This window comes from Mesoplodon mirus (assembly GCF_964341445.2).
Source record: "Mesoplodon mirus genome assembly, chromosome: 14".
NCBI classification, from domain to species: domain Eukaryota; kingdom Metazoa; phylum Chordata; class Mammalia; order Artiodactyla; family Ziphiidae; genus Mesoplodon; species Mesoplodon mirus.
Window position 1 is genome coordinate 7,864,403 of NC_138990.1, and position 23,442 is coordinate 7,887,844.

Here is a 23,442-nt window from a genome sequence, read left to right on the forward strand (position 1 = left end):
CTCACCAGCAAAAAAATAAATAAATAAAAAAGAGTACAAAAGGGCAAGAAAGATTAAAGCATAGAGAAAAAGTAGTGAGAAATGGAAGGTAGATCTAAATTTCTAGAGTCACACTGATAAGAGTTTTACTAGGAAAAAGAGAACAGGTGGGTAAGTTAAAAAAATTTTTTTAAATGTTAGACCTGAAAAAAGTAAAGAGAAATTGATTACATGGGAAGGAATCATTGAGAACTGAACAAAATGAAGAAAAAAATTGTACTTGCATAGTTTGTTGCAACAAACAAACATAAAAATCCACCAAAGATAATGAGCAAAGTGTTTACTAACTAGTTAATATTAACTAAAATAGTTTAAATATTGTGGGACACTCTCAATTGCTTCACTTTTAACAGACAAATAATGGTTATTAAAGAGACATTAGTTTGGAAAAACATGAATTTAAAGTTATTTTAGAAACCTACAGAGGAATCTGTTAAACTCATTAAAAATAAATAAGTTTGGACATATTCCTCTATAGACTGCAGAAATACAGAGGATTATAAGAGACTACTACAAATAACTATATGTCAATAAAATGGGCAACCATGAAGAAATGGACAAAGTCTTGGAAAGGTACAGTTTTCCAAGACTGAACAGGAAGAATTAGAAAATATAAACAGACCTATCACAAGTAATGAAATTGAAACTGTAATTAAAAATCTTCCAAAACACAAAAGTCCAGGACCAGATGGCTTCACAGGTGAATTCTATCAAACATTTAGAGAAGAGCTAACACCAATCCTTCTCAAACTCTTCCTAAAAATTGCAGAGGAGAAACATTTCCAAATTCATTCTATGAAGCCACCAACATCCTGATACCAAAACCAGAAATATATATCATAAACAAAGAAAATTATAGACCAATATCATTGATGAACATAGATGCAAAAATCCTGAAAAAAATACTAGTGAACAGAAACCACAGCACATTGAAAGGATCATACACCATGATTAAGTGGGATTTATCCCAGGGAGGCAAGGATTCTTCAATATATACAAATCAATGAATGTGATATGCCACACTAACAAATTAAGGAATTAAAACCATATGATCTTCTCAATAGACATAGAAAACGTTTTGACAAAATTCAACACAGAGTTTTTATGATAAAAACTCTGCAGAAAATGGGCATAGAGGGAACCTACCTCAACAAAATAAAGGCCATATATGACAAACCCACCGCAAGCATCATACTTAATGGTGAAAAAATGAAAGCATTTCCACTAAGATAAGAAACAAGAAAAGGATGTCCACTCTCACCAATCTTATTCAACATAGTTTTGGAAGTCTTAGCCACAGCAATTAGAGAAGAAAAAGAAATAAAAGGAATACAAATTGGAAAAGAAGTAAAACTGTCACTATTTTCCAATGACATGACACTATACATAGAAAATCCTAAAGATGCCACCAGAAAACTACTAGAAATAGTCAATGAATCTGGTAAGGTTGCAAGACACAAAATTAATGCACAGAAATCTATGTCATTCCTATAAACCAACAATGAAAAATCAGAAAGAGAAATTAAGGAAACACTCCCATTTACCATTGAAATAAAAGGAATAAAATACTTAGGAATAAACCTGCCTAAGGAGGCAAAAGACTTGTACTCAGAAAACTATAAAACACTGATGAAAGAAATCAAACATGACATAAACAGATGGACAACAGTACCATGTTCTTGGATTGGAAGAATAAATATTGTGAAAATGACTCTATTACCCTAAGTAATCTCCCAAAGTAATCTACAGAGTCAATGCAATCCCTAATGAACTACCAATGGCATTCTTCACAGAATTAGAACAAAAAATCTTACAATTCGTATGGAAACACAAAAGACCCTGAAAGCCAAAGTAATCTTGATAATGAAATCAGGCTCCCTGGCTTCAAAATATACCACAAAGCTACAGTAATGAAGACAGTATGTCACTGGCACAAAAATAGAAATATAGATCAATGGTACAGGATAGAATGCCCAGAGATAAGCCCACACACATATGGGCACCTAATTTATGACAAAGGAGGCAAGAACATGCAATGGAGAAGAGACAGCCTCTTCAATAGGTGGTGCTGGGAAAACTGAACAGCTACATGTAAAAGAATGAAATTAGAACACTCTCTAACACCATACACAAAAATAAACTCCAAATCAATTAAAGACTTAAATGTAAGACCAGACACTATAAAACTTTTAGAGGAAAACATAGGAAAAACACACTTTGACATAAACCACAGCAAGATCTTTTTTGACCCACCTCCTAGAGTAGCAGAAATAAAAACAAAAATAAAAAAATGGGACTTAATTAAACTTAAAAGCTTTTGCACAGCAAAGGAAACCATAAACAAGACAAAAAGACAACCCTCAGAATGGGAGAAAATATTTGCAAATGAAACAACAGACAAAGGACTAATCTCCAAAATATACAAACAGCTCAGGGAGCTCAATATAAAAAAAAACCCCAAACAATCCAGTTAAAATATGGGCAGAAGACTTAAGTAGGCACTCCACCAAGGAAGACATACAGATGGCCAAGAGGCACATGAAAAGATGCTCAACGTCACTAATTATTAAATAAATGCAAATCAAAAATACAATGAGGTATCACCTCACACTGGTCAGAATGACCATCATCAAAACTCTGCAAACCATAAATGCTGGAGTGTGTGTGGAGAAAAGGGAACACTCTTGCATTGTTGGTTGGAATGTAAATTGATACAACCACTATGGAAAACAGTATGGAGGTTCCTTACAGAACTAAAAATAGAACTACTATGTGACCCAGCAATCCCACTACTGGACATATACCCTGAGAAAACCATAATTCAAAAAGAGACATGCACCACAACATTCATTGCAACACTATTTACAGTAGCCAGGACATGGAAGCAACCCAAGAGTCCATCGACAGATAAATGGATAAAGAAGATATTGCACATATATACAATGAAATATTACTCAGCCATAAAAAGAAATGATACTGAGTTATTTGTAGTGAGGTGGATAGACCTAGAGTCTGTCATACAGAGTGAAGTAAGTCATAAAGAGAAAAAACAAATACCATATGCTAATGTATATATATGGAAATTTAAAAAAAATTTAAAAAAAGAGGTACAGGAATAAAGAGGTAGACATAGAGAATGGACTTGATGGCATGGGCTGGGAGGGAGATGTGAGAGTAGCATCGACCTATATACACTACCGTATGTAAAATAGTTGGCTGGTGGGAAGGAGCAGCATAGCACAAGGAGGTCGACTTGGTGCTTCATGACCACTTAGAGAGGTGTGATAGGGCAGGAGGGAGGGAGGCTCAAGAGGGAGGGCACATGGGGATATATGTATATGTATAGCTGATTCACTTTGTTATACAGCAGAAGTTAACACAACATTGTAAAGCAATTATACTCCAATAAAGATGTTAAAAAAGTAAAATAAACTAAAATAAAATGATCTTACTCAAAAATAATCTCTAGTAAAGACAAACACTAACATTAAAGCTACCTTTGGGGCTTCACTGGTGGCACAGTGGTTGAGAGTCTGCTTGCCAACGCGGGGGACACGGGTTCGTGACCCGGTCTGGGAGGATCCCACATGCCGCGGAGCGGCTGGGTCCATGGGCCATGGCCAGTGAGCCTGTGCATCCAGAGCTTGTGCTCTGCAATGGGAGAGGCCACAACAGTGAGACGCCCATGTACTGCAAAAAAAAAAAAAAAAGAAAAAAGAAAAAGAAAAAGAAAAAGCTACCTTTGAAAATGGAAATCCAAACTATTTAAGAAAACAAAATTATAAGAAAGTAGTATTTCAAACTAAAATGTTTTTTGTAATATGTTGTTTAAAATGTTTGTTACAAAATTAGTGATTTTAACATTATAAATATGCATTACCATTTTTTGTTTCCATGAATAAAATTGTATATTGGGTAGTCTAAAAATTTTAAACTATACTCTTGCTGGATAGTGGATTTTTTTCTTTAAGTTTGATATTGCCATACATTTGTGCATGGCAGTTTTAAACCTAGAAATAAATAACCATCCAAGTTAATATTTCAATGAAGAGAAAAATAAATATGTATTTGTATGTGAAATGACTTGCAAATTGTGCAATCCAAAGATCATTTGGAAATCGGGTCATCCAAAGATCACTACAGCCAAGTGTGAAATATATCCAAGGAAGAGGATGACATAGGGAAACTTTAAATTGGTAAGAAAAAAAAGCTATATATTTAATTAAATCCATTGAGTGTATGTGTGTGTGTGTGTGTATTTGTGTGAGTGCGCATTAAGATCATTCTATAACTATGATTCAGAATGTTCTATTTACCCATTGTGGTATAAATAGGATGAGGGAAAGAAGAAAGAGGATTAAGATTCTTATCTTTCATATGAAGTCTATATAGATGCTGACCTCAACTTAAAAATGCTATTTTATTTGTTATAAAATTATCAAGATAGCCACTAAAACAATGTAAAACATATATACGAATTTTACACTTCTGGTGGAATAAACAAGAAGAAAACAGCTTAATAACTTAACAAAGTAAGAATATTTTAAAAAGGAAAGTAACAAACTTAAAAGGATGGCAAAGAGAAAAGATTAATAACAACAAAAGGAAATTTTAGAAATGTGACTTGTCACAAGAACTTATAATGGACTGTATTTTCTTATGAAAAATCAGACATTTGAGGATTGGTAAAAGCCTCATTCTAGGTACATACTGCTTAACACACAGATAAATATTAAAAAATAACTTTAAAAAATTGAATATAAAAGCTGGGAAAAAGGTACAACTGACACATATTCAAAATTAGTAATTTCAAATATGCTAAATGTTGATTTGTAGAAACCAGTTATATAAATTCAGTAAAATACAGACTATGACCTCTTATACAATTATTAAGTAGAAGGGTTTACAAATTACTCTAATGTGGGGAAACTTCATAAGTATTAAGTATAAGCATGATACAGAGTGGTATGTAGATTGTGATCTGACATGTCTTATCAAACTATTATGTCATTATCTATATACACATATATTCCATAAATGTGAAGCCATCAAAACAGGGTAAAGAAGCTATATCCCTTACTCTCGGCCTTTATGGAGTTGATTAGAATTATTTAGAGAAAAAATGGTTAATGTGTCAAAAAAAATTGAACAATTTGCTGTATACATGAGATGCTGTTTTTTAATACAAAGTGACTCTGTTTCAAAATACAATAATAGAAAGACTATACCTAGCAGTAAAAAGGGAAAATGAACTGGGGTTTGAAATGCCAATATCAGACCATCTTGGGGAAAAATTAGCCTGAAAAAGTGGAACCTTTACAACAGAAACCATGACATCAACAATGGAGATCTTTCATGAAATGTCTTGTAATAAGTAATGTATCTGCTAAATATAAAATTGATAAAAACATTGAAAGAAACAGGAAAATGGAGAGAAACATCACAGTAACTTAAGACTCAACTGATTCCTTTTCATACTGTTGTGAAGAATGCTAAGAGTTTCCTCTAAAATTTTTATTTCAAAAGGATTCAGCCCCAGTTGCTTGATATTTCAGTATCATAAGTCTCATAGTTTCTGTTTGAAAACAACCCCTTAGAGAACAAGATTGGCCTAGTTTCATTATATCATGTATTATATCACTCTCCCATCTGGTATCTCCATTGCCATACTTCATATCTGCTTTCTCCTAAAACTGGAAAATAACTGATACTATTCAGTACTCTCTGCTGGGTAGAGGTGAAGTGGAGTTGAATATGATCTATCTTGATCTATGAATTTTTACAGTCCAATTTGTTCTTCTTTTTGTTCCCTGTCATTGTTCAAATAATTGGTTCCCCGTCATCTACATTACTTTTAAATTCTCTTTTTGTGACTGTGATTTGTATCTGTAACTAAAACCTTGAGCATTGAAAAGCCATCCTCATCTTATTTTCTTGAACTATTCCTAACATTCAGCCTACTGAGATACTCAGTCATACTAATAAGTGAGTCAGTCTGAGTTCACTCAAAACATCCATTTAATCAAAAAATTAATTCCAAAGTCAGTCTTCTGAAGAGAGTAATTCCACCCAGGTGTTATCATGTACCCAGTTCAACATCTAACCATTGTGGTCCTACTTAGCCAGCCTTCAATTGCTGGAAGGGTCACTGTTTGTCTGTTTGTTTTTCTTACAACTCTAATTTCATACAGTTCTGGCACCTGTTCTTTTATAATAAATTCTATAACTCTCTCATCTACAATAACTGTCACTTCAAAATCATTTTTAAAATATTTTCTTTAAATATCTAATTGTCTTTTTTAGTTATTCCACTAATTCAAAAGAAATTCCCTACTAAATTTTTAGTATTGCTTCTCTATTTGTAAAGTCATAAGAGTGTCCTAAGTCAGACTTTCTCTGTAGATATCACCACAATTACTTATGGGGAGGCGGAAGGGGAAGCTGTGACAAAGTGAGAGAGTGGCATGGACATATATACACTACCAAACGTAAAATAGATAGCTAGTGGGAAGCAGCCGCATAGCACAGGGAGATCAGCTCGGTGCTTTGTGACCACCTAGAGGGGTGGGATAGGGAGGGTGGGAAGGAGGGAGATGCAAGAGGGAAGAGATATAGGAACATATGCATATGTATAACTGATTCATTTTGTTATAAAGCAGAAACTAACACACGTTTGTAAAGCAATTATACTCCAATAAAGATGTAAAAAAAAATAAAAGTAAACTAAACAAAATGTAAGCTAGTCTCTTAATTTTTGTAACTTGTTTGGAGCTCATTCTTTTCTCTGGATCCTATAATATTTTGTAATGCATAAGATATGTTATGTAATGCATTTGAGATACGTCTCAAAATATTTAATTACATATTTAAGATAGGCTATCTTTTGATATTACTCCTGTGGTTCTTTTCATGAATGTTTAGTTTGGACTCTAATACTTCAGAACTCCTCTTGAGTAAGTCCCTCTCTTTTAAAATATACTAACCAGATTTGTTCTTTGTTCTTTCTAAAGCTACCACCATCTCCTGAACCTTATTTTTTTAATGTTCATTTGAAACAGACTTTACTTTCTTGTTTGTTTTTTGCTTAACATTTTTGCACTGTTCCCATGCCAACTTGAATCCCACTATTAAGGCATTTCAAGTACAGAAGTACAGACTTTCTTTACTGATTATATGCTTCCTTTACTAATATAATGCCCCTTGGATTTTGAAAATATCATTCAAATTTTCCTTCACCTTGGTCAACTTGCGTGATGAAATTCTTTTATAAAAATGCTTTTTGTACATTTTACTCAATGCTTTATAAAATTCACCATAATCTGGGTTATCAGTATATAGGACCAAATATATACAATGGTGATAGCAGTCAGAATTTAGGGTAGATATATAGAGGTCAAAATCTACTCATAGCTACTGGGATAACTTGTCCCTAGTTTTTTTAATTTTTTAAACATCTTCATTGGAATATAATTGCTTTACAATGTTTTGCTAGTTTCTGCCATACAACAAAGTGAATCAGCTAACTAAATTAGGTACAGTTGATTTTGGTAATATAGTTTTGAGGACAGAATAACATTCATCTTTAAACGTCACCAAATAATAGAACATGAAAAATTCCTACAATAATAATCCAACTCTTGTGGTATATAATCCTCTCTCTCTCCATATATATATATATATATATATATATATATATATACACACACACACACATATATATACATATATATACACATACATATATACAAATATATATAAATATATACATTCTTATTCTTATCTATCTTCTAAATCCTACACATATATATTTAATTCTCACTCATTTATGTCCAACAATGTTGATGAGAGTCCTAAAGGAAAATGAAAACCTCTGTTTTTTCCAATATAAGCCTTTTTCAATATGCTGCAATCACCATAAACCAAAGAGCCTTAACCTCTCCACATGATACTTCACTTCAAAATATCTAACCCTATATTTAATCTTAAAGGAAATTTTATTGGAATATTAGCAAAACAATAAATTTCTTCCAATTTCTAACCAACAAATAAATGGGTAATAGAGATTATATGTGTTGCCAAGGGACTATAATATTTACTATCTGACCTGTACTGAAGAACATAACTTAAGACTCACATCAAAAATGGAATATTATATTATTCTATGCATCATTCTCCCCCAAATACTTAAACTAGAATTTAGGACCCACATCTAGTTTTATACTTGATATAGCAGTATCCTTATGATCTTATAAGAGAATTGGCACTATATTCCCACATGTATGTGGCCAATGTCAAGATCCCTCTGTTTGTTGTGTATATATGTATATACACGGATGAGAGAGAGAGAGACAGAGAGACAGACAGAGACAAAGAGAGAGACAGATAAAGATTTATTTTGAGGAATAATTTCACACAGTTGTGGAGACGGACAAGTCTGAAATCTTCAGGGCAGGTTATCAGGTCAGAGACCCAGGGAAGAGTTGATGCTGTAGCTCAAGTCCTAAAACAGTCTGGAGGCCAAATTCCCTGTAATAGAAGGACCTCAGTCTTTTTATCTTAAGGCCTTCAACGGATTGGATGAGGTCCACTCATGTTGTAGTAGGTAATTTGCTTTATTCAAAGTCCACTGATTTAAGTGATAGTTTCATCTAAGAAATACCCTGACAGTGACATCTAGATTGTCATTTGAATCAATATCTGGGTGGCATGCCTAAATATATTGACACATAAAATTAACTATCACACTTGAGAATATGATTATTCCCTATTTATTTAGTCTATAACAGGTCAAATTTATAAACAGTAAATATTTAAATAAAAATAAGATAAATCTATTAGGTATATTGCAAACAATACACTCTTACAACCACACAGGCACACATGTGTATGATCTCAAAAAACATAAAAACTATTTTGTAATCTGCTTTACAATAACTTCTTATTTTTATTTCTTCTTTTTTGAAAAATATTTCACCTTGGATTTATTATTTACATGATTGTTAAAGTAAATAAAATATAGTGTTAATACAAATAAACAGTTCAGATAAACTGGTTACTAATACACAAGTTGATACAGACATTCTAATTACATTTCCTACATAATTAGATATATGAATGATAAAAAGTGAAGTAACGATGAAGAATTAAATATTGGAGAAGCCGTAGAATTCTTTGTAATCAAACATAATCAAGGATACAGGATCTGAGTTCACTTATCAATATTTTAAAATTATCTCCACTGTTCTTGTGGTTTTAATCATTATATTTTAAATTACAGTGGGACATGAAGAAGTAGCAGAAATAAGTACCTGGATCAGTAGCCATATTTAAAGATCAGATATGCTGGTCTTATCTATTTTCTGCCCCTTCCCTAGAAAGTGTGGAAAGAAGAGATAAGCCTTTTTGTATTTAAAATATTCAAAAACACTTGATGTCCAGACAACATGGTATAGACTCTTCCATGCTAAGTGGAATTCTAAATCCTGGAAACATGACAGGAGACAACAAAAGGAGAACTCCGAAAAGTCCAATGACTAGATGAACTGGTTAGAGATCTCAGGACTAAAGGATCAACACAGCATCAGGTGTCTCACCACTCTCACAGAGCAGAATAAGGTGGCCCAGGCCTCATGTTTTGTCATCTCCAACTTAGCAAAAAAAAAAATATATATATATATACTTTTTTCTATCAGAGCAATCATTAAAGAATGTCTAAAAAAAAGTTCTTCAAACAGAAAGGCAATGATAAAAGAAGAAATCTTGGAGCACCAGGAAATATGAAAGGATGACTAAAACAGCAGAAATACACATATGAGCAATAGACTATCCTTTTCCTCATGTATCTGATAATCATGTTTCATGCCTGAAACAAAATATAACACGATCTCATACTAAAGACCATGATATTTGTAAACAGGGATGATAAAAGGACCTAAAGGGGAGTAAGTTTTCCACACTTTACTGTTATCAAATATTTTAATGTTCTAATATTTTATTGTTATAAAATATTGTTACCAGATGACTGTGATAGTTAACTTAGGTATACTCTAATACTGAGTGACCAACCACTAACAGAAATATACAAAGATATACACCCAACAAATAAAGCAATATGGAATTCTAAAAAGTTCAAGAATCAGATAATTGTAACAAGAAAAAGGACTGTGATATATAAAATATAAATGAGGTAATACAATGCAACTAAAATTCTTAAAACATAATATTAACATCTGGAGGGTGGATGAAGAACAGCTGAAATTTTGTTCTTATATGGATGTAATCAGTAAACATAACTTTTATTATAATTAGTATATCTCTTCTGTCACAACTGTAGAGACACTCAATCAAATTGCAATGGTTTATTGGTGAAGTTTCATTCTAGTAATTAAAAAATAAAAAGAAAAGTAGAAAGAAAACACACAAACAAGAAACATAGTTAAGAGCCACCATATAATTGAAAAATTCTCCAAGAAGAAAGACAGAGACCAATGCAAATACATGGGAATAAACATAAAGAATCAATTCATAAATATATGACTCATTGTAGGAAGATTACAACATTTCTAAAAAGAGATCAGCATTTTTTTATTATTTCAAAAAATAGAAAATACTCTAAAAGGAAAATACACACACAAAAAAAGATTTCTTTAAAGTGAAAAACATAACATTGCTAAATTAAAGAAAACAAACAAACTAACTAACTAAAAAAATAACTACAGAAAGTTTAGGAAAATATAGTTGAAAAATATTCTCTGAAAATATAACCAAAGGACACAGAAATTATAGGAGAAAAAGTTAATACAAAATGAGTTAAGCAGGCTCTAAGAAATTACAATATCTAAAAAAAATGAGGTTCCAGAAGAAAAGGAAAAATAGTAAGAAGGATATCATAAAATAGATATTACAGGAAAATTTTCCTAAACTAGGGTATACAAGTTTGCAGATGAGAGAGGCCCACTGCATTAACATTTGTTAAGTGGAGCACAGGGTGCTGGATGGTGAACCACTATTCAACAACTGACCACAGAGAAATTGAAATAAAGAAATGTCCTGGGCTAAGGGCAAATTGGTCAATTTAAATCGAAAGAGCAGAGCTTCTGTAAGCCCCACATGGGTCTTACCTAAGGGGAAAATAAGGCATTCAGGCACTGGGAATTGGAGGAGACTGTTAATCTCAAAGGCTGTTGGAAAAATCATATTAGGAGCTTATATAATTTGCTTGTGACTCTGTGGGCTTTATCTAAGGTTAAGCTAAAATACCTTTGTTCAGCTCACAAGAAACATCCTGATCAGGTCTACCTGTGAATGGTTGCAGGGCAGAAGAAATTAGCAATCCCCTCTGGAGTCTGGCCTAAACCAGGAAATATTTGCAACAATTTATCACATTTTATTTTACTTTACCTCCTCACCTTCCTCCTCTTTGTTCTATAAAAGAAGCTACCAGCCAAACCCAAGCAAGATGGTTCTTTGGGACCCTAGTCCACATTCTTCTTGGTCTGCTGGCTTTCTGAGTAAAGTTGCTATTCCATGACCCAGCACCTTGTCTCTCAATTCATTGGCTTGTTGTGTGGCAAGCAGTACGAGCTTGGACTCAGCAACAATTATGAACAGGAAATGGACTGGCCTTGTTATAGCTTAAAGAACAAAAATATATATATTTTTTTATTTATTATATTCTGTACAAGAAGGAAATAGAGTGGCCTTAGATTGCAATATCGTGTTCTGATGTCAACGTTCTATTGGGAGATATTGGGCATGAATACATTCCTTAAAGTGGTGGTGCGATTCCCTTGAAGGAATTTCCTTATCTTGGATCATAATTACCATCATTCTTGAACTATTGATGAACAATCAGGAAAGAGGACTGTGGAGGTAGGGCTTAAATTAACAGGAGGGTGAATTTCCCTATGGGACTTCATTCTCAAATTGTCATCTGAGGAATAGGCAAGTGCTAAATATTGTTTTGATGTGGATAGGGGATCTTTGCAACAAGTGGAAGCACATTAGTGGGATAAAGAGCCCAAATTAATTTAAACCTGGGCTTCTGAGCCATAAAATAGCCACATATTTACTGACAGTGCTGTATTTCCATGCTTGTAGTAAAAAGTAGCAATATGGTATCCGCAATCACTGTAGTGATTTAAGGGAAAGATCTGTGACAGTATTTGGAAAAACAGAGTAAAGAAAAGAGCATAAATAAGAACGATGTAATCAGATGTTTAAATGCACCAATGAGGATCTACCCAAGAATCTCAAAAATTCTAGAAGGAAAACCAAACTTACTTTCCTGTGTAAAGCAGCAAGAAGTTCTGCAGACATTGAAATTTAGTTTATTGAGGGACATGTAATTTCACAATTTGATGAAATTGGAACACAAAATTATGAGAGGATTAAAAAATCTCATAGACAAAATTTTTTAATAAAAAAATACATTCAAGCACAAGTGAATATGCATTTAAAGTCAAAAGTCTTGCACAGAAGGACTGCATAATAATTGAAAATTACCTAGAGATATTTTTAGGTAAGAGGGCAGCAAATTTATTTTTCATTTTTCTACACCTACAAAACTGGAAAGATGCCTTAGATTTAGCATCATTTCCCATTTTTACTAAAAAAACATCATCCAGACTTGTAATTTCACATTACTCTCTTTCACTGGAATGGGTCCTATATTTCATTTTCATTTTGTGCATAACTACCATCAGGAATCCACATTTTCTAGTGGTGTTTGGCTTGTGGGTGTTTACTTCAGGGACAGGAATTCTCACAACCTGATAGCTTTCAGTCCCTCAATCCTTCTGCTTTGCTCCTTCAGTCTCTATCTTGGTACCCCTTAATGTTTGTGATATTTTGATTGATTGATGCCACTAACAAAAATAAAACCAGGACAAAACTCTTCTTCCTAAGATGATTCAGTCATCCATTTCAGTTTAGTATTTGCTCCCTCCCCCATATTTACAAGCTTTCCAATTCTAGACCATTAACACTGACCTTCCAGGAAACAAAATGTGGCTGGTCATTTGACCAGTTCTCAAAAGTATTCCATTGGGATTATTTACCAGGGTATTTTAAGCACTCATTTAGAAAACAGTATCGAGAAACTCATTTGGAATAAATTCCAATTATAGTAGAGCAGTCCACAGTCCAAATACTCTTGAACTCTCAAATACTCAGCATCGTTAAATTTACCTCCTTCACCAGCTAAACATTAGTGGAGTCATCTGCTGAGTCATTAAGATAGAGCATTAACAAAAACAAACAAAAAATGATAAAATGTTGATGTGTTTTCAAAGTTTCCTAATTTAAACTTTGTGTCTGATTTGTTTCTGTTGATAAATATGAGCTCCTGGCCTCCAAATGGCCTTTAGAGTTTGCTCAGTAACAGGCTTCACAATTTACTACCAACTTGATAGCGTTTTTTAATTTAGTGAAGCAAAACTGTAATACAATGGTGTCCCTAAAGAAAAAAATAGTATCATTACCTAGCGGGTGTGAATTTCTCTAATGAAAACAATTCCAATTTATGCTCCTTTTACAATATATAACTTTCTTTAAAGCATGAATGTTTAGCTGCTTGTAATAGTGGTATCTCATGCTTCCTCTCACAGTGTTCTGGCTAATGCGATTGATAACTCTAAGAAATAATGCTCAGATTTGCGGGTGTGTGTGGAGTCACAGTATTTGTTCTAACATAGAACAAATACTGACAGATAAACCTTCCCTTTTTCCTTCTGAGAAACGCAGGAAAAACTTATTTCCACGATGCACATTAATAACAGAAAACCAGAAGTCAGGCAGAGAGCTGATATTACTGAAAACCAGAATAATGGGCAAAACTGTGCTCATGTGTCCCACCATTCACTCTTTTAGAAATTCTGCAGCTGTTTTTTTTTTTTTTTTTGGATGAGCCACTGGTGTTTAATCTGAAAAGGACATACAGTTTAATGTTCTCAATGACGAAAAATACCAGAAACAGTGTTGAACGTGAATAAAAGTTACAAATTATGTCATTTGCAATATGCTTAGGTACTTGGTATCAGGATATAATGATGACAGTGGTGATAGTGGAGGGAGTAGTTTATTAATATTGAGGAGATTTCTGCTTACCTCACCAATAGTGAAATGTCACAATTATGTAGCTAGGTAAATTATTTCTCCAAATTTACCCGAGTCAAAGCACAAGATGGAAGATTCTGGTTTTTACCTTCTCTCACACAGAAAGTGGTTAAAAGTAATTTATTTGTGTCATAAATTGTTGTCTATAAAATTTGGTGGTTAGAAATAGGATTACTTTCTTGTAAATGGTGGAAAGCTGAGTTTTAATTCCTTGGTTCATTTTAAAATAATGGTGATAGCCCTCTGCCATATCATGTGTGTTTAATGCCCTTAAATGTGTCTTCTTGCTGCTGAGAATAATTTCAGGTGGCAATGCACAAGCTTTTCCTCTTCAGTGCCCACCCACCTCTTTCAAATAAAGACTTTCCATGACATTAATTCAGTGCATCTGAATTAATGTATACATACACAACCTGTAAATGCTTATCATCCAATATTTTTTGCTAGAGGAGAAAGTCCTCTTCATTACCTTAGTCTCAGCACCCCCTCACCTCATCCCACTCTTTCTCCTTTCTAAGGTCTATCAGAATATGATTTATTGAGAAAGTACTGATTGGTTCTTTTTTCATAAACATGTCCATCTAAGTGCCATTGCAAGGAAGCCCACATGCCCTGAATGAAATGCTCATGATCTTAGCTTCTTGAAATAAAACCTATCAGCAGTTTACAATCAAGCTACTGTAAATGGTTAACTTTCAAACCATTAAGTGAATGTCATCTTTCCTCTGAATTAACTCAATATGTCTTACATACCTATCTTATGTCACTTGAAACATTCTTCAGTGGCAACATAAAAGAAAATAATTGCTAATTGTTAATTAATCCTGTAGTAGTGAGTACTTACTCTGGGCAAGGATATATAAGAATTACCCCAAACCATAAGGGCCCCTTTGTCAAGGACTTCACAACATAGCAGAGATGGAAGTCAGGAAATTAATAGTTACAGATTATGATAAATACTGTGAAAAAGTATCTGATTACAAATTGTGATGAGCACTCTGAAAGAAACAACACAGTAACATGAAATAATTTATGAAGAACAGTTATTGATTTGAGAGTCAAAGATTGACACTGAGTAGAGAAATTTAATTAAGACCCAAGAAATGACAGCAGACAAAGACACAGGGTAAAGGGAGTTCAAAGCAGATGTAATAATCTGATTGGAGAAAAAAGTATCACACTGACCAGTATGCATAAGATGAATCAGTGTGTGTAGGTGTGTATTGGGGTAGGGAATGAACAGAACGTTTTATGAGATACTCAGGAATATGATGTAATATTTGAAGCACAAAATTGTGGAGGATTGGTTTAAGGTGTGGCAATAACTAAGTGGAAGGGTGGTAAGTTTGAGTAATAATTTGGATCTAGAATCACTGGTACTTTGTGATGGATTAGAGATATGGAAGATTGAAATATCAAGTCTATTTCAAAGTCTGGCCTAAATAATTGTAGTTTGCAGTTATTCTTGACCAAAATGTAAAATCACAGGCAGAGATGCCATGAGGTAAGGAATATCCAGAAGTAAATCTTAAGCCTGAGATAATTTTGAGTTAGCTGAGAGGAGGAATGAAAACAGATATGAGAGAGAATTCATGACTAAATTCTTTTAATAATGAATATGTATGATCTGTATGAAGAATCCTATAACAGACTGAAAGAAAAACGTAAATACATGACTACTTGAAGAAAAATATCTGTAGCTATTTTCAAAAGCAACTTCTCCTTTCATTAATTATTGTTACGATTATTGCTCAACAATGTTATAAATATTTTTAGGTAATTTTACAGCAAAGGTAATTGCATGTTATATTTTCTATCTTCTTATTTTGGAGAATTATCTTTCCACTGCCTTTTCATATAAATTTCAGGTTAGTAGGAATATAAAATCTGGAGTCCATACAGTTTCCCCTTATGATTTTGTGTATATTTCCTTACTAATTGAATGTATTGGTGCAAAGGGAGATTTGTAGATTAAATTGAATTTAAAGCTTCTGCAAGCAATTTGTCCCACTTACAAAATTTTAAGACATTTTCTTAATTGTTTAAATATCACTTTACTCAGCATCTTGACATTAATCTCTGATCACTACCTTTGTTTGGAATGGTATGAAACTTCTTAATGTGAAATCTCTAGTTAAATTTTATATACAAGTTTTTTTTTTTTCAATTATTGTTTCAGGACCATTTCTTCTATATTATTGGACATATTTAATTCATGTTTTAAAACTTTATACTTATTTTCCATTATATTTTCTATCTCTTTGAAAAATGTTTCTATAGTGCCAAAATATTTTCAAAATGATGCTCTATATTGCTAATAAGGGTTTCTATTTTTAAGTTTTTCAATTTTTCTAATTGAGCTTTTATTTTGAATAATATCACTTTTAATGTTTATTTTTATAATATTTTATGTAAGTATTTTTGAAAAAAATTACTTCTGTTTCATCAAGGAAATATTTTCAGAATAATTACTTCTGAGTCCTGTAATCTTCAAATGTCTTCTACAAAATTATAATGAATAATTTTTATTCATCTAAAATTATTATTTTTCTATGTAATTCAGCCTCGTATGCAAAATGTTATCATGTGTGCATTTAAATGCTGACTTTGCATTTCACATCCAGTTTCTCCTTTTTTTCTGGAAAAGGATGTTGGCAAATTCTTAATCTGAGACACAGGCAGTACTCTCCAGCTTCACTGTGTGCCATACCCTGACAGATGGACAGGGTCAGGTAGGTGAAGCAGGTTCTATAGTAAGTTCCCTTTGGGAGTTTGCTCCCTAAATTTTAGGGATCAGTAAAGAATGGAGCACAAAATTCTGCAAAATTTAAGGGAATTTAATGTGTTATATATATATATATATATATATATATATATATATATATATATATATATATATATATATAGTATATAGTATATGTATATAACTGAATCACTTTGCTGTACAGCAAAAACTAACACAACACTGTAAATCAACTATACTTCAAACAAACAAAAAAAATGGCACTGTAATACAAATTGGATATCTTCACATTATTATGTTTCTATGTCAGAATTTTGAAGTTGGTCTAAAAATGTGAAGACATTGTTACCAAATAAATTCATTGATAATTTTTTTTAAATGTCAGATGTTAGGAGTTCAGTTAAACTTGATTAAATGCATTTAAATGCATTCTTATGATTCCAAAGAGTAGTATTAATCCATACGTTACATGAAAATACTTGCTTTAAAATTATCTATATACATTATAATAATTGTGTGAATAAGAAATTAAACCTATGCATATAAAGAAAGACTAAAAAGAAATATACCTTGGAAATCACTGAATGAGAATATAAATTATTTGTCTTTTACCTTCTTTTTAGTACTTCCTCAATTTTCTTTCTTAATATTATCAAACAATTCTAATTAAGTTAAACACGAAAAAGATCTTGGAAGATTTACTCACTTTTTCTTATCTTTTCATATGTTTCAGAATCTCTTGATATGATAGTGTATTTATACAAACTGATTCTATTGTTAGACAGGAATATAGTTAATATTGCTCAGTTTTAAGCAGTGTTCAAGCAAATTGGATGAAATATCCATTTTTTATTTTGTGGGGGCTTTAAATTTTGTTGAAAATAGATTTTAGAAATTTGTTAGAACAAAGCTTAAATAATGAATAAAGTGCAGCAGACAGTTGGAACTGTCACCATTTAGACTCAGGTAGAAACTAGGTTGCACAAGAATTCATAGACAAAACAGAGACATAACAAACAAGGGTAAGTGAAATAATGTTCTGCAGTTAATCTGACCAATTGTCCAGTTTCGAGACTCTGGAAAACTGCTCAATTCTTTAAAGTTTATTTGCATACAGACAAATCCATTTTCTTTCTCATTGTTCAAATTGATTATGCAACACACCCAGCCCCCCAGTATTGGTGAATATATTAATTTGGACATTATCAGCACACTTATTTACAATATTTTTATTTTTCACAAGAATGGCAGGATAGATGGCTATAAATAACGGAGTACGTTTAGAGTATTTAAGAGAGAAATGTTTAGATTATTTGCAATTGAATTCCATAGTTTGGAGAGTCAGTCTTCCTTAACTACAGTGATCATTTATCCAGAACAATATCTGTGTATGTACACATATGCAAACAAGTGAGGAAAGTGGTATGGCTCCTTTGGTGCATTGTTCTAGAGAAAAGACTTGAAGAATGTACAAAACTAGTCACTCCTTATCTGTTGTAACTACATCTACCCCAGTGTTTCCCAAAGTGTGTTTTGTGAACCACTACTCTCCCAGGATCTATATGTCGATATTCTCTGATTCAAGGTTTCTTTGAACACAGATGGTTGGATAGCACTGAAATAAAAACACGAACCAGATATCTTCATAGCAGGTCTTTGAGGCTCTAATTTGCACACAAAGACTATGAATGGATAGGTGGTGGTGGGGAAGAAGGCTGGAAGAGAGAGTATGCAGGTTTCCAAAATTACACCATTTAAAAAAATGGTTCCTAAACTGATAACCTAATAAACTTGAAGGGTAACGCATAATTTTTCAGTTTGGGGAATGCAGGTCTACACTTCTGTTTCTTGAAAATTTGGCTATGTAGCAGAGGACTTTGAGTTCATGATTTTTTTTTTCTATATTCAAAGATGGCATTTCTTTTCTTCTTTATTTTTTTTTAACATCCTTACTGGAGTATAATTGCTTACAATGGTTAGCTTCTGCTACCTAGCAAAGTAAATCAGCTGTAGATATACATATATCACCATATCTCTTCCCTCTTGTGTCTCACTCCCACCCTCCATATCCCACCCCTCTAGGTGGACACAAAGCACTGAGCTGATCTCCCTGTGCCATGTGCTGCTTCCCACTAGCTATCTATTTCACATATGATAGTGTAAATATGTCCATGCCACTCTCTCACTTCATCTCAGCTTACCTGTTCCCCTCCCCATGGCCTCAAGTCCATTCTCTGTCTGCATCTTTATTCCTGTTCTGCTCATATATTTATTTATTTATTTATTTATTTATTTATTTATTTATTTATTTATTTATTTATTTATTTATTTCATATATGTGTTATCATATGGTATATGCTTTTTTCTCTCTATGGCTTACATCACTCTGTATGACAGCCTCTACATCCATCCACCTCATTACAAATAACTCAATTTCATTTCTTTTTATGGCTGAACAATATTCCATTGCATATATGTACCACATCTTATTTATCCATTCATCTATCGATGGACACTTAGGTTGCTTCAATGTCCTGACTATTGTAAATAGAGCTGCAATGAATATTGTGGTACATGACACTTCCTCAATTGTGGTTTTCTCAGGGTATATGCCCAGTAGTGGGATTTCTGGATCAAAAGGTAGCCTATTTTTGGTTTTTAAGGAACCTCCATAGTGTTCCCCATAGTGACTCTATCAACTTGCATTCCCACCAACAGTGCAAGAGGGATCTATTTTCTCCACACCCTCTCCAGCATTTACTGTTGGTAGATTTTTGATGATGACCATTCTGACCAGTGTGAGGGGATACCTCATTTTAGTTTTGATTTGCATTTCTCTAATGATTAGTGATGTTGAGCATCCTTTCATATGTTTGTTGGCAATCTGTATATCTTCTTTGGAGAAATGTTTATTTATGTCTTCTGCCCATTTTTGGATTGGGTTGTTTGTTTATTTGATATTGATCTGCATGGGCTGCTTGTAAATTTTGGAGATTAATCCTTGGTCAGTTGTTTCATTTACAAATACTTTCTCCCATTCTGAGGGTTGTCTTTTTCTCTTGCTTATGGTTTCCTTTGCTGTGCAATAGCTTTTAAGTTTCATTAGTCCCATTTGTTTATTTTTGTTTTTATTTCCATTTCTCTAGGAGGTGAGTCAAAGGATCTTACTGTTATTTATGTAATAGAGTATTGTGTCAATGCTTTCCTCAAAGAGTTTTACAGTGTCTGGCGTTACATTTAGGTCTTTAATCCATTTTGAGTTTATTTTTGTTTATGGTGTTAAGGAGTGTTCTAATTTCATTCTTTTACATGGAGCTATCCAGTTTTCCCAGCACCAATTTTTGAAGAGGCTGTCTTTTCTCCATGGTATATTCTTGCCCCCTTTATCAAAGATAAGCTGACCATATGTGCATTGGTTTATCTCTGGGTTTTCTATCCTGTTCTATTGATCTATATTTCTGGTTTTGTGCCAAAACCATACTGTCTTGGTTACTGTAGCTTTGTAGTATAGTCTGAATTCAGGGAGACTGATTCCTCCAGCTCCGTTTTTCTTTCTCAAGATTGCTTTGGCTATTCGAGGTCTCTAGTGTTTCCATATAAATTGTGAAATGTTTTGTTCTAGTTCTGTACAAAATGCCATTGGTAGTTGGATAGGGATTGCACTGAATCTGTAGATTGCTTTGGGTAGTAGAGTCATTTTCACCCTGCTTATTCTTTTAATCCAAAACATGGTATATCTCTCCAGCTGTTTGTATCACTTTTAATTTCTTTCATCAGTGTGTTATAGTTTTCCACAAACAGGTCTTTTGTCTCCTTAGGTAAATTTATTCCTAGGTATTTATTCTTTTTGTTGCAGTGGTAAATGGAAGTGTTTCCTTAATTTCTCTTTCAGATTTTTCATCATAAGTATATAGGAATGCAAGAGATTTCTGTGCATTAATTTTTTATCCTGCTACTTTACCAAATTCATTGATTAGCTCTAGTAGTTTTCTAGTAGCATTTTTCGGATTTTCTATTTATGGTATCATGTCATCTGCAAACAGTGACAGTTTTACTTCTTCTTTTCTGATTTGGATTCCTTTTATTTCTCTGATTGCTGTGGCAAAAACTAATAAAATGATGTTGAATAATAGTGGTGAGAGTGAGCAACCTTGTCTTGTTCCTGATCTTAGTGGAAAAGCTTTCAGTTTTTCACCATTGAGAATGATGTTGGGTATTGTTTCATCATATATGGCCTGTATTATGTTAAGTGCCCTCTGTGACTACTTTCTGTATGGGTTTTTTTTTTACCATAAGTTGATGTTGAATTTTGTCAAAAACGTTTTCTGCAACTATTGAGATAATCATATATATATATATATATATATATATATATATATATATATATATATTTTTTTTTTTTTTTTTTTTTTTTTTTTTTTTGCAGTACGTGGGCCTCTCACTGTTGTGGCCTCTCCCGTTGTGGAGCACAGGCTCTGGATGCGCAGGCTCAGCAGCCATGGCTCACGGGCCCAGCCGCTCTGCGGCATGTGGGATCTTCCCGAACCGGGGCATGAACCCGTGTCCCCTGCATTGGCAGGCGGACTCTCAACCACTGCTCCACCAGGGAAGCCCCTAGGTAATCATATATTTTTTCTCCATCAATTAATTATTACGGTTTATCACATTGATTGATTTGCATATATCGAAGTACCCTTGCATTCCTGGGATAAACCCCACTTGAACATGGTGTATGATCCTTTTAATGTGTTGTTAGATTCTGTTTGCTAGTATTTTGTTGAGGATTTTTGCATCTATATTCATCAGTGATATTGGCCTGTAGTTTTCTTTTTTTGTGACATCTTTGTCTGGTTTTGTTTGGGAGTGTTCCTTCCTCTGCTATATTTTAGAAGAGTTTGAGAAGGGTAGACATTAGCTCTTCTCTAAATGTTTGATAGATGTCACCTGTGAAGCCATCTGGTCCTGGGATTTTTTGTTGTTGTTGTTGGAAAGGTTTTTTTTTTTTTTTTTTGCGGTATGCGGGCTTCTCACTGTTGTGGCCTCTCCCGTTGCGGCGCACAGGCTCCGGACGTGCAGGCTCAGCGGCCATGGCTCACGGGCGCAGCCGCTCCGCGGCATGTGGGATCCTCCCAGACTGGGGCACGAACCCGTGTCCCCTGCATCGGCAGGCGGACTCTCAACCACTTGCGCCACCAGGGAAGCCCTGTTGGAAAGGTTTTAATCACAGTTTCAATTTCAGTGTTTGTGATTGGTCTGTTTATATTTTCCATTTCTTCCTGGTTCAGTCTCGGAAGGTTGTGTTTTTCTAAGAATTTGTCCATTTCTTCTAGGTTGTCCATTTTATTGGAATATAGTTGCTTGTAGTAATCTCATGATCCTTTGTATTTCTGCAGTGTTAGTTGTTATTTCTCCTTTTTCGTTTCTAATTCTATTTATTTGAGTCTTCTCCCATTTTTTCTTGATGTGTCTTGCTAATGGTTTATCAATTTTGTTTATCTTCTCAAAGAACCAGCTTTTAGTTTTATTGATCTTTGTGATCTTTTCCTTCATTTCTTTTTCATTTATTTCTGATCTGATTTTTATGACTTCTTTCCTTCTGCTAACTTTGTTTTTTGTTTGTTTGTTTGTTTTTCTTCTTCTTTCTCTAGTTGCTTTAGGTGTAAGATTATGTCGATTATTTGAGATGTTTCTTGTTTCTTGAGGTAGGATTTTATTGCTATAAACTTCTCTCTTAGAACTGCTTTTGCTGCATCCCATAGGTTTTGGGTCATCATGTTTTCATTGTCATTTGTTTCTAGGTATATTTGATTTCCTCTTTGATTTCTTCAGTGATCTCTTGATAATTAAGTAGCATATTGTTTAGCCTCCATGTGTTTGCATTTTTTACTGATTTTTACCTGTAATTGATACCTAGTCTCATAGCTTTGTGGTTGCAAAAGATGCTTGATATGATTTCAATTTTCTTAAATATACCAAGGCTTGATTTGTGACCCAAGATATGATCTATCCTGGAGGATGTTCCATGAGCACTTGAGGAGAAAGTGTATTCTGTTGTTTTTTTGGATGGAATGTCCTATGAATATCAGTTAAGTCCATTTTGTTTAATGTATCATTTAAAGCTTTTGTTTCCCTATTTGTTTTCATTTTGGATGATCTGCCCATTGGTGAAATTGAGGTGTTAAGGTGGCCTACTTTTATTTTGTTGCTGTCAATTTCCCTTTTTATGGCTGTTAACATTTTCTTTATATATTGAAATGCTCCTATGTTGGGTGCATAAATATTTACAATTGTTATATCTTCTTCTTGGATTGATCCCTTGATCATTATGTAGTGTCCTCCTTTGTCTCTTGTAATAGTATTAATCTTGAAGTCTATATTGTCTGTTATGAGAATTGCTATTCCAGCTTTTTTTTACTTCCATTTGCATGGAATATATTTTTCCATCCCCTCACTTTCAGTCTCTATGTGCCTAGGTGTGAAGTGGGTTTCTTGTAGACAGCATATAACAGGTCTTGTTTTTGTATCCATTCAGCCAGTCTAAGTAC